Source organism: Priapulus caudatus, unplaced genomic scaffold (assembly GCF_000485595.1).
Source record: "Priapulus caudatus unplaced genomic scaffold, Priapulus_caudatus-5.0.1 Scaffold136, whole genome shotgun sequence".
Classification (NCBI taxonomy): Eukaryota; Metazoa; Priapulida; class Priapulimorpha; order Priapulimorphida; family Priapulidae; genus Priapulus; species Priapulus caudatus.
The window spans coordinates 316,249-327,731 of NW_014577197.1; the positions used below are offsets into that span (position 1 = coordinate 316,249).

An 11,483-nucleotide genomic window follows, 5' to 3' on the forward strand; every position below is an offset into this window, starting at 1 on the left:
ATTGCCGTCAATTTCCTGTAAATGCCGTCCAAATGCTCATCTGCAACACACGCGGGCTGCCGCACGCTAGCTGCTGCACACTGACACATAAATAGCAGCGTGCGTGCGTGCTGTGGCCGTGTGCTGCAGTGGCTGGAGCATTTGCAGCACGGCTTGTCGCCAATAATAAGCATAATATATATTTATGTGTCAGTGTGCAGCAGCTAGCGTGCGGCAGCCAGCGTGTGTTGCAGATGAGAATTTGGACGGCATTTACAGGTAAGTGCGTGCGTGCGCGCATGTGTGGTACGCGCGTGGATGCGTGGGTGCACGTTTATGTATGGTATGCGCGTGGGTGCGTGGGTGCACGTTAATGTATGTACGAGTGCATGCGTGCATGTGTGGGAACGCGCGTGTGTGCATGGGTACGCGTGTATGTATGCACGAGTGCGTGCGTGTATGTGTATGCATGCGAGTGTGCGTGCATGTATGTCTGTGTGTGCGCACGGCCATGTGTCTGTGTGTCTGCGCACAGGCACTTGGAGCGTTTCAATAAAATATCATGCTAAATAAATACGAAATCCATTTACTACCAAAGTCTTAATGTTTCTCTACTCTCCTTCACCTATTATTGCCGATAATCCGTGCTGCAAATGCTCCAACCAATGCAACACACGTCCACCGCACGCACGCTGCTGCACGCTACTGGCAGTACTGCACACTTGCACATAAACATAAAAATTAATATGTTGCATTGGCTGGAGCATTTGCAGCACGGCTTGTCAGCTGTAATAGGTGAAGGAGAGTAGAGAAACATTAACTTAAGACTTTGGTAGTAAATAAATTTCGTATTTATTTAGCATGATATTTTATTGAAACGCTCCAAGTGCCTGTGTGTCTGCGCTTGCACGTGCATGCATTCCTGAGTAAAGGTAATGAGTAATTCCTGAGTGAAGTTAGCAACAAAAGGATGAACGCAATCAGACGATCTAAACATCTATGCGATACGTGTTACATACACCTATACTACAGCTTACAGTTGTACAGTTTAGCGACTACTTCTCAGCTTACCTACAACAGTAGCGGAAGTTGTTTCTCAGCTTCCCTACAACATTCCCATGTGTCCACGGAAAGAAGTCGCGAAGCCAAGCCAATACAAAAACGCTAAACATTTGCACCCTGCTGTCACGTGACTCACCCGCGGTAAACACGACAGAATGTAGGGGTCGCACCCGTCGACTTTGTCTCCCGTCTTCCGTCGACTCAAGGCTCTCTAACGTCGCGTCGTGAGTTGTTGAGTTATTTGAAGTGGAGTTTTTATTCGTCACGTAACGAGCGAGTGTGCAACAGGGTGCGAAATTAACGAGTCCGGAGTCAAATACTCCCGGATTTACTGTCGGACTCCCTGATTTGACATATATGCAGGAGTCCGTGTGACTCCCTGAATATTCTGCCATACTAAGTAACTAGTTCGTTCCGGAGCACGGCCTCGCGGAATTACTGTATTTTTTCAGCTAATGTCCAAAGAAAATTTGGCAGACGTGCAACTGCATGAATCTTCAAATGCGTTATTTTGTTAATATCTTTAATTTTGAACCTCAGACTGCGGACTCCCTCATTTTGTTTCGGACTCCCTCTTTTGGAGGGTAGGGAGTCATTTCTCTCTCTCCATGTCGCTCTGTATGGATAATTCGGATTGTTCTGCGAATTTATATGAGGAAACTTCTCTCACCATCTAACACCGAGTCCAACCCCCTTACTTATCCTATCCGCCTCGGCAGTAGCATGACAAGATCTTCTCATTCATACTGTCGTGTTTCGGTGCATAGCAGATGAGACTAGTGAGTTATGGGTGCCTTCAAGACAAGCACAAAACGCGGCGGCGCAGGAGGGGAGGGGAGTAGATTGTTCGTGAGAACACGTACAGGACAGCGACAGGGAAATTGAGATGCGAGCCATCGATTCGGTCGTCGTGTGGAGACGGACAGAGAAGAACAGCTGACACGGGAGTGTCTACAAATCGTGTAACTCTCGCATTTTAAGTGTGCAATAATGTGAGGATGTACGGTGTGCGCTGCGGGTCCGCTAAGATCTATTGGAGGGAGGTGTCTAAGTGAATAGTAATGGTCCCGTTACGTTCCGTCGGTATAAGTATTGCAATGCTTTCTAGAAATGGAAAGAAATTTGTCATATGGGCAAACACACAGCGTCCTTGGTAATGAATGGGTTTCCATATGATGGTATTGTTTTTTTACAGAAGTGGTCAGTTGCTTAGGAATTTTCTAAGCTTAGTAGGGCGCAAAGAAACGGTCATACATCGACAGACCAGTGTGTGTTGACGTGCGACAGTTCGCAGCATGGTCGGGCTAGGTTTAGTAGTAACAAACATGATCGTTCTGTTTTCCGAGATTGATATTTTTTGTGTTAACTATCTGCTTAGAGTCGGTGCATTAGTTTCCTGTCCTTACCATTATCAATGCTATTATGCCTAATGCACCCATATACTGATGCACGCTGGTCATGTGCGTGGCATGTTGATTAAAGGTACGTATACGTGTACATGTAAATGCGCACATGTACATTAAATATGTATAATACATGCGTGTAAGGGCTACAAGGCCGTTCTGCATGAGACTGGGCCATGGCGAAGTTTTTGTGTTGCAAATTTTATGAATTTTACGGGAGTTATATTAGAAGCTTCATGGCCCCCATTCAGACTGGCAGCGGCAGAATTTTTTCCCACATGAAATCGATGTTGTTGAATGAGCGGTTGCTGAATAAAGTTACTCGTTGAATGTCGGTGTTTTTATGCGATGGGGTTGAAAAACGTTTATTGCCACGTCGTGTTCCCTACAGACTGCAATATCGCTTGCAACTGTTGATGTAGGGGGATACTGCTAATGCTAGAGGGATATCTTGATATAATCATAATGAGTGTCAACGCTCTAGCTCAACCCACACCCACACCCTTCCTCCGCGATAGACGGAGAGTAGCTGCTAACACACCAAAATACAGAATCACAGCGCATTTGGCATCTACTATATCTGTAGTAACCGTGTATATAGTTACTGTATCTACAGTAACTGTATCTACAGTACGTAACTGTATCTGTAATAACCGTGTCTGTGGTAACTGTATCTGTAGCCTACTGTATCTGTAGTGATTGTATCTGTAGTAACTGTATCTGTAGCTACTGTATCTGTAGTTACTGTATCTGTAGTTACTGTATCTGTTGTTATTGTATCTGTAGTAACTGTATCTGTAGTAACTGTATCTATACTGACTGTATCTGTAGTGACTGTATCTGTAGCTACTGTATCTGTAGCCTACTGTATCTGTAGTTACTGTATCTGTAGTGACTGTATCTGTAGTAACTGTATCTGTAGTGACTGTATCTGTAGCTACTGTATCTGTAGTGATTGTATCTGTAGTGACTGTATCTGTAGTAACTGTATCTGTAGTGACTGTATCTGTAGTGACTGTATCTGTAGTTACTGTATCTATAATGACTGTATCTGTAGTAACTGTAGCTGTAGTAACTGTGTCTGTAGTGACTGTATCTGTAAGGGAAATAATTAGTAGGTTCATCAGGCTGGGAGAGCTCACAGCGACAAGACTTTGCTTCCTTGTCTGTATAATTGACAGGGTAACCGGTCAAGGGAATGGTTCGTGAGTAATGATGATTGGCCCACCGTCTCCCTGCAAGCCGCGAACATGGCGGATTCTTCTTCTGCTGCAGGCAGGCGGCTTGCTTCGTCGGTCCGCAGTTGTTCGTTCGATCGTCTGCGCGTGTTTGTTTATTTGATAGCGTTGCCGACTACGTTGCCGTTGTTGCCGTGATGCGGTCGATATTCTGATTGACTGGCTCAGTGCTTGTCAATATGGCAGCCGTCCAGAAGCGCGGTCGTGGGGTCAAAGTTCACAGTCTCATTGATAGATGTCGTTGATCATGAACGTGACGTTCGCTTCGCTTGTTGATTTAAGTGTAGCGAAAGCAGATCCCCCTACCCCGATCGTGGATTGAGATATTGGCGGACGTGATACCTATGTTATACGAGGTACAAGTATATGGTTACTATCAGATCAAGTGTACGGTACTACGGTGGCTGAATGGTTCGGGTGCAGGGCCGGTCGGTGTATCTGGGTGCGATAACACAGTTCCGTCATGTCAGAATCTGTTGGTCTTTCCACGCCGCTCTATCGCGCACGCGCCCACGCACCCCCCATACAGACATACTCGTTCACTTTCGTTTTCTCTTTAGCTTTCCCTTTCTCTCTCACCCATCTATCTCTCTCTTCCTCCCTCTCCGTCACGCTCGCTCGCTCACACGGAATCATGCATCGCACTCTGATGTGTCGCTGTGCTAGCGTACAGAAATCTCACGCTCACATGGATTCGCGGAGATCCTCACCTCCCCCTCCCCTCTCTCTACAATATGTAGGTCATTGCTGCGGTAGTACTAGTAGTGGTAGTAGTAGTAAGACACGGAGGGCAGGTGTCGTAGTCGTCGTCTGCAGCCGTGTAGGCCTACGTGTGAGCGGAGTACTAGTAAGACTAGATACAATAATGTAACCCAAACCCAGGATAGGGGGGGGGGGATGTAACATCTATCCTACTGTCCAGTAATGTAACATTCACTGTCCAGTGTTTTCTCGCGGTCAGGTGATCACCGCCTTTCTATCCAGGGCCGTCCTGCTGTCACTGTGTGTCGTGTTTGCTCTAGACCTCATGTACATGTACGAACAGTTGTCTTTCTCGTCATATAGCTCAATCATAATCAATATTGAACTCGTCTCGCTCTCCCGCAGTTGTTTCAATCATAAGAGACATCTAGTCAGTTTCTATATGCCATCATGTTGGTCGCACAGAGGGCTGTGACTTATTAGTCTGTCACCAACCGCTCGGCGGCGTTGGTGCTCTGCCGCTCGGCGAGCAACGTCAGCGCCACTCTACGACGATGAAGTGCGAAATAAGCTGCAATCAATGGAGGGGCACAATTTGCTTCGTCTGCCAGATGCCTGGCTGAATCTAATGATTTTTCTCTTCGTGTTGTGTGCGCGTGTGTGTGCGTGCGTGTGCGCATGGGTGCGTGCGTGTGCGCGCGTGTGTGCGGCGTGCACAATGCGGTGGCGGTGGTAATGGTTTCTTTTTGTCGCCGTCACGTTTACGCTGTTCTTGTCCCGTTCTGTCGATACACGGCATGCGAGCTAGGGAAGCAGAACGCATCGCCTGCGTCTAGAATCACTCGGTGAAGTATCGTGATCTATAGACAAAGCTAGAGACTTTGCGCAAGTAGCAGAAACAATAGAGCAGAACATACTAATATAGCGATGGCAGTAGACAGAGAGAGGGTTCCTTTCTGATTGTAATCCTTTATTGCAATAATGCTATCTCTATCTTTTATGGTAAGCGGGTTCCGATAATCTGATGTGTGACTCACACATCATGTAAGGTTCGTTGCACGTTACATTCGCAACTATGGAAATATGCTCGTAAATTTACAAACTCTACTTCACATGAACCGTATTTAATTCGTCGAAAAGGTAAATGAATGTTCGGTTGTCTTGGTTTGAATTGTTCGGACATTCATGATTCGTTTACTCGGCACGGAGTCGGAACATGTAAATGTGAGCGTAATCTTACAGACTCTACTACTGTCACGAGGCTTCTGTTGCTGCGTGGCAACTTGCTTTCTTGATAAAAACTCTTCCCTTTGTATCAATGGCATAATGGCGAGCGGTGGAAGCAGCTAGTGTCGTAGGCGTGTGAATTTTTTTCTGAAGAAAGCAAGTTTACGTGCAATGACACACGTACCTAGTGAGAGTAGTGTTTGTAAATTTGCTATCATAATTTCGTGCCAACTCCTGAGTGGCTGAGAGATGTAATGGATTTATCTCGTCGGACAACTATTTTCTACCCCCCCCCAAAAAAAAATACCGACGTTTAATGAAATATTCATGGCTATGTGGGTTGTTTTTGTGTGTTTGTGTGTGAAACTTGGTGTTCGTCTACTTGATTCGTTCCTTGTGACATACAGTTTTGTATCTACGGTCTTTCATCCGAGATTAAATGCTGATCGGAAAAGAAACCGGGCTTCTATTTTGATTCTCGCGCCTTGACAAGGCAATGTGTACCTTGTAGCTTATATACGACTGTTACATTTTAAATGCAATCGTCAGTGTTAAGGTTTTAACCACATACACACGCACGCACGTACATGCACGCACATACAAACACACACACGCACGTTATGCGCATGCGCACGTACACACGCACACATGCACGCCCGCGCGTAAGCACAGGCACGCACGCACATGCACGCGCGCACGGACTTGCGCAGCTATATTTTCATCTACGTCGTACGTACAATCGATCTGACTATTGTGTGCGCTTTTCCGTTCTCTCTGTATTCTTCTTTTAAGAATCGACACGAGTGCGTTGTATTGTATTTGTTGTAACCTCCTGATTAAACTACAATGCCCCCCACCAGCTCCTCAGGCACGTAGAATTTACATCGCACACACTGCCTGCCGATACCTTACAATACACGTACACGTTAGGTGGCTTCTTGCAGACTAAAGAAAACTATTTTAGCTTCAAGTGAATTCGCACGATATTACGGGAAGAATGTTATATATATATATATATATATATATATATATAATAAATTATATTATATACGTATACAAATTCTTTGCAGCATCAGTTCGTCGGGTTCTGCGTGTATTATGAAAACCTAGTAGTCGGCGAAAATGTCAAACACGATATGTTTATGAGTGAGATGTTAGGCGTATTGCGTTTGTACCGACTCGGGAACTGCATTAAATCCTACGCACGAGATTTTGTAGGGGAGACCGTCTTCAGATTCGTGAGCGTTAGCACCAGTTCACACTCGTCGTCAGCGAAACGTTAGTATGAAGGTGCTAGAAGGTACTAGGTGGTATAGACTGAATATATGCGGGCTTATTCCTTCAACAAACCTACAACTCGTACGTACGCGCGCACATACACATACACATACACGTATATATGCACACACGCACATACGCACATACACACGCACGCACATACGCACACATGCACATACACGCACATACGCACGCACGCACATACGTACACATGCACACGCACGCACGCATTTACATACTATTACAAATTTACGCGGGGCGATTGAATCAGTAACGCGGGCACGCAGTGAAACTTGGTACTCCCGTACGTCACCGTGCCCGCACGCTGACTCATCTCTTATAAACGTGATCATTCCCCCACCGCGTGCGTGCTTCGCGTGCCGTGCTTCGCGTGCGTTGTGTGCTACGCGCGGTTGTGTTATGAGTTTTCCAATTTGCAAGATCGAAACATTTCGTTTTTCGCTTACTTTCAGCAAAGCATCGCTGCTTGTTCTCAGACAGAAATAGCGTGCAGTTAGCTGAGGTTATCCGCCACACTAGTTGGCATATATGAGTCATTTTTTGTGCATTGCCATTTTCTTCTTTGATTCCGATAATAGAATAATTCTGTCAAATGCACGCGCGAGGCTACCGTAAAGTCTGACACGCTCGTAAGAGCAGAATCGCGTTTTCCACGCGTGCCGCAGCGCGCGCGCAGTTGTCATCGGCGGAGTGTAAGGGGGCAGTCTAAACATAGGATGAGCGTAATCAATAATGATTTACGTGAGGCTGAGGGCGGCAATCCGTGGCAGATAACGCGGGCCTGGCATTGATCGAGCCGCATTCTCTGCGCGCGGGTGCCATTTAAGCTGTTCGCAAGAGCCCGGAGTACGCTGTAGCGAATGAAGTGAGGAGTCTAGATCGATATGGCTGTAGATGGGTCACCATTCATTATTACACACGACGACTCGCCTATCGGCTATAGCCTTCGAGGCAATCCCCGGACCGTGCAATCTTTTACAGTCCTAAGGACCAGCGCTTTGGCGTTGGGCTAGTACGTGCGAGAGAATAGGAATTTACAGGATCCCCCTTGCCGCTACTACAGTCGTAGGTGGGAAGTACTCTGCATGTGATTAGCAAAAAGAAACAAGGGAATCACACACGCGGGCTTGTAGTGCTGACAGATGAGTGACAGCTGGCGAACAAGGACAGCAGCGTAATTTGAGAATCAATCAGCTCCTGCTTACAATCCGCGCAATACATTATAAAGAGGACTCGGGTTAATGACTTATAGTTGTTATAGATTGCAAGTCTCGGCTACCGCTGTGTGTGGTGACTGGTGCGTCAGACGTGCCGTGCGTGACCAGTGCGTGCGTGCGGTGCGTGGTGTGTCGTGTGCGCCCCACAATGCCGTGCGTGCGTGCGCGTGCGTGCGGCTTGTGACGACTGCGGTTATATGCTTAAGTTGAACAAAGATTAACCCTCCCCTAAATACGCCTGCGTTGTAAATACAATACAGTAAACCAACCTCAGACCTCAGATGCGATTTCTGAGTAATATTTCAGGTGCAAATGTAACATTTGAGAAATGCGAAGCGCAATCGTGGGATAAATATAACGCGTGAGCAGTATATAGATAGATGGAAACATGCGCGTGCATTGCTTGACAATAATCGTTGCTTCTTCTATTTGCAGGTTTTCATCTGAGTGGAACCGTACGAGAGGGTGGGAACCCAATATATACAGACAGGAGAACTATATAGGGTATCAATTAGCTTTGACAGGTACGTGTTTTGTTCATAGAATTTGTAAACGAGCTTTGGGGTGGTGGCTTCTACATGCTGCGCCATGCATGGTACGGGCTGCGAAATTAGTGGTAGTCTGGTAGTCCGAACCGAGTTACTTGCATGCGAGAAGATGACAGCAACAGCTAGCCTGCCCCATCCATCCTTCCATCCATCCATACATACATCCATCCATCCATCCATACATACATCCATCCATCGATCCATAATCCATCATCCACTCCATCCATCCATCCATCCATCATCCATCCATCCATCATATCAATCCCACTCCATTCCATCTCCATCCACTCACATTCATCAATCTCCATCCATCATATCCTCATCCTCCATCATCCATCCAAGTCCATCCATCATCATCATACCAGCCATCCATCCTGCCATCGGACCTAATACATTCATTCAATCCATCCAGTCCACCTCCCTCCTCCATCTCCTACCCATCATCCATCCATCCATCCATCCAATCAGTCAGCCATCATCATCCATCCATCATCCATCCATCATCCATTACACCTCATCTCCAATCCACTCCATCCATCATCCATCATCCATTATCCAATCATCCATCCATCATCCATCCATGCCAATCCATCACCCCCACCCACCCACCATCCATTCCACATCCATCCATACACCTACTTCGACCCTTGGAGTTAGAGCATTTACAATGTTGGATTCACCCGATGTTACCTGAGAGCATTATCATTAAAAATGTATAATATATATATACGTATAATACGTTTTATCATTGTTACCCCACGTGACCGGTTGTATATCTGCGGTCAAACTGCTATAGACTGACACCGCGAGTCGTTGCTCAGTCTTGTGGGAGCAGGCACAGCGACTTCTGGCGTCAGTCTAGCATCGTGGGCAAGTTTTCATTTTGAAAGGCGTGAGCATGTATATCTATTCTAATCAAGCGTGACTCTCACGTGACATCAGCCATCCCACGTTTATCTACACACACGCGTACGCGCACGCATATGCACGCACACACACACACACACACACACACACCTACGCACGCACGCACACATGCACGGATACACACACGTACACACACGAACACACACGCGCGCGCACGCGCACACACGCAACTTTTAATAACACGCGCCTGAGATGATTTTCTCACAAGGTCGTTAAAGACAGATCTTAGGAAAACCGACAAGGCTGCACAACAGTATTCTGGCGTGAAATCAAAACCCGCGTGGCAGCCGGAAACGACGGCGTAGGCAGTTTAGTGAATCTAGTGAATCCTTCGTACACGATGCTCGAAGAAAAACAATGAGATTTCATTAACAAAAAACTTGCGTTTGAAGACCCCCGTGATTTGTTTGAGACTGCCCTTTTTTATTTGTTTTTTGTTTGTTTTTCGGTAATACTTAATTACAACTGGAGCCACCTGCAGAACGCTTTTGTTTCGAAAAAACCCGCCTATGGTGTCTACGCATGCTGATCAGACTGTCCGAAATCCTGAAATAACCCTCAGCTCCTAAAGATGTGTGTCATGTAACCTGTATTTAAAAATATGGGGGTGTTTATTAAAAAAAACTTTACAAAACCCGACTGACAACGTAACAAAATAACCGAAATTGGAATCTTGACAGTTATATACCTGTCACTTGCAGTGATTGCCATTGTGACACACAGTGGTTAGCAACCAGCATCTAGTCATTAGCAATAAGCTTGGCTTGACATGAGTTTTTTGAATAATGCACCAAAATACATGTACTGAAGAACTGAACTATGCACACGTGAATACATACACGAACTAAAAGATTTGTTTCTTTCGTTTTTCCAGATGCAAGATTACCTCAGTCACGTGTAGTTGCGGGAACAAAGACATATTCTGGTGCCAGCATGTGGTGGCGCTATCGTTGTATAGGATACGGAATGCGGACTCAGTACAACTGCGGGTGCCTATCTCTGGTTCGTATTAACCACTCGTCCTAAAAATATGATTATTGCAAATTCCAATCATGGTTGAATGTTATGTTGTATACTTACCTAGCATATTGACATTGTACGGAGGTGCACTGCATTTACAGTAGTATGATCGCTGCCTGAGTGTTTATGCCTTCCCACTGACACCTGAGCTCCTATGCTAGGAACAGCGCCACTGTTTCCATGAAGACGATTGATTTAGAATATGAACTTGTTCTGTTATTGTAAGCTCGCATATTAAATATCTGCACGTTATTAATTCTGCTGAGCACGTTTAACGTTTCGCACGTGTGCGTTTCAGTTTAATACAGATTGTTTGCAATTTCTCAGCGAGTTTGCGCACCTGATTTCTCCTGTATACTGAGAAAACATGACTACAAAGTTTTGCCTTAAAAATGCCATTTTAAACATTAAACAAGGAGTAAGCTAATTATTAATATAATTGTATAATTAATAATTGGTTTAATATATAGCATTAATGTTTAACGTAATGCAATTTATGCAAATTATAATTTTACTCCTAATTATATGTCGCATTAGCTTGTATTAGAGAAACCTGGTTCACATTTCTTCACTACGTAAGGTCAGTAGTATGTATAATCCCAAATGGTTCGTATAATCATGGTAAGATGTAGAGGTGACCTGTTCACGCCTCGTATGATGCCACTACGATGATTTTGTGTGGTATTAATTAGCCACGAGTAGTTAGTTGTAGGTGTGTAACTGTGTATATGTCCCGCGGGGGGCGGACAGTGTACATGATCTCATATTTCAGGACGAATTTGACACAAAGGAATTGCGATGAATTCGTGATTGCGAATCGTTCCATTAAGGATTATGATGCCCGTTGTTAGAAACATCATA

The 11,483-nt window shown here is 45.4% G+C and overlaps 1 long non-coding RNA gene across 1 annotated transcript in view; it reads left to right on the forward strand.

The window, feature by feature from the left end:
* LOC106806003 overlaps nt 1-10,562 on the forward strand; it is a 31,396-nt gene extending 20,834 nt beyond the window's left edge. The window contains exons 2-3 of the long non-coding RNA XR_001393489.1: nt 8,563-8,651; nt 10,477-10,562. This is a non-coding gene — a long non-coding RNA (uncharacterized LOC106806003). The remainder of the gene's footprint in view (nt 1-8,562; nt 8,652-10,476) is intronic.
* The last annotated feature ends 921 nt before the right edge of the window (nt 10,563-11,483 follow it).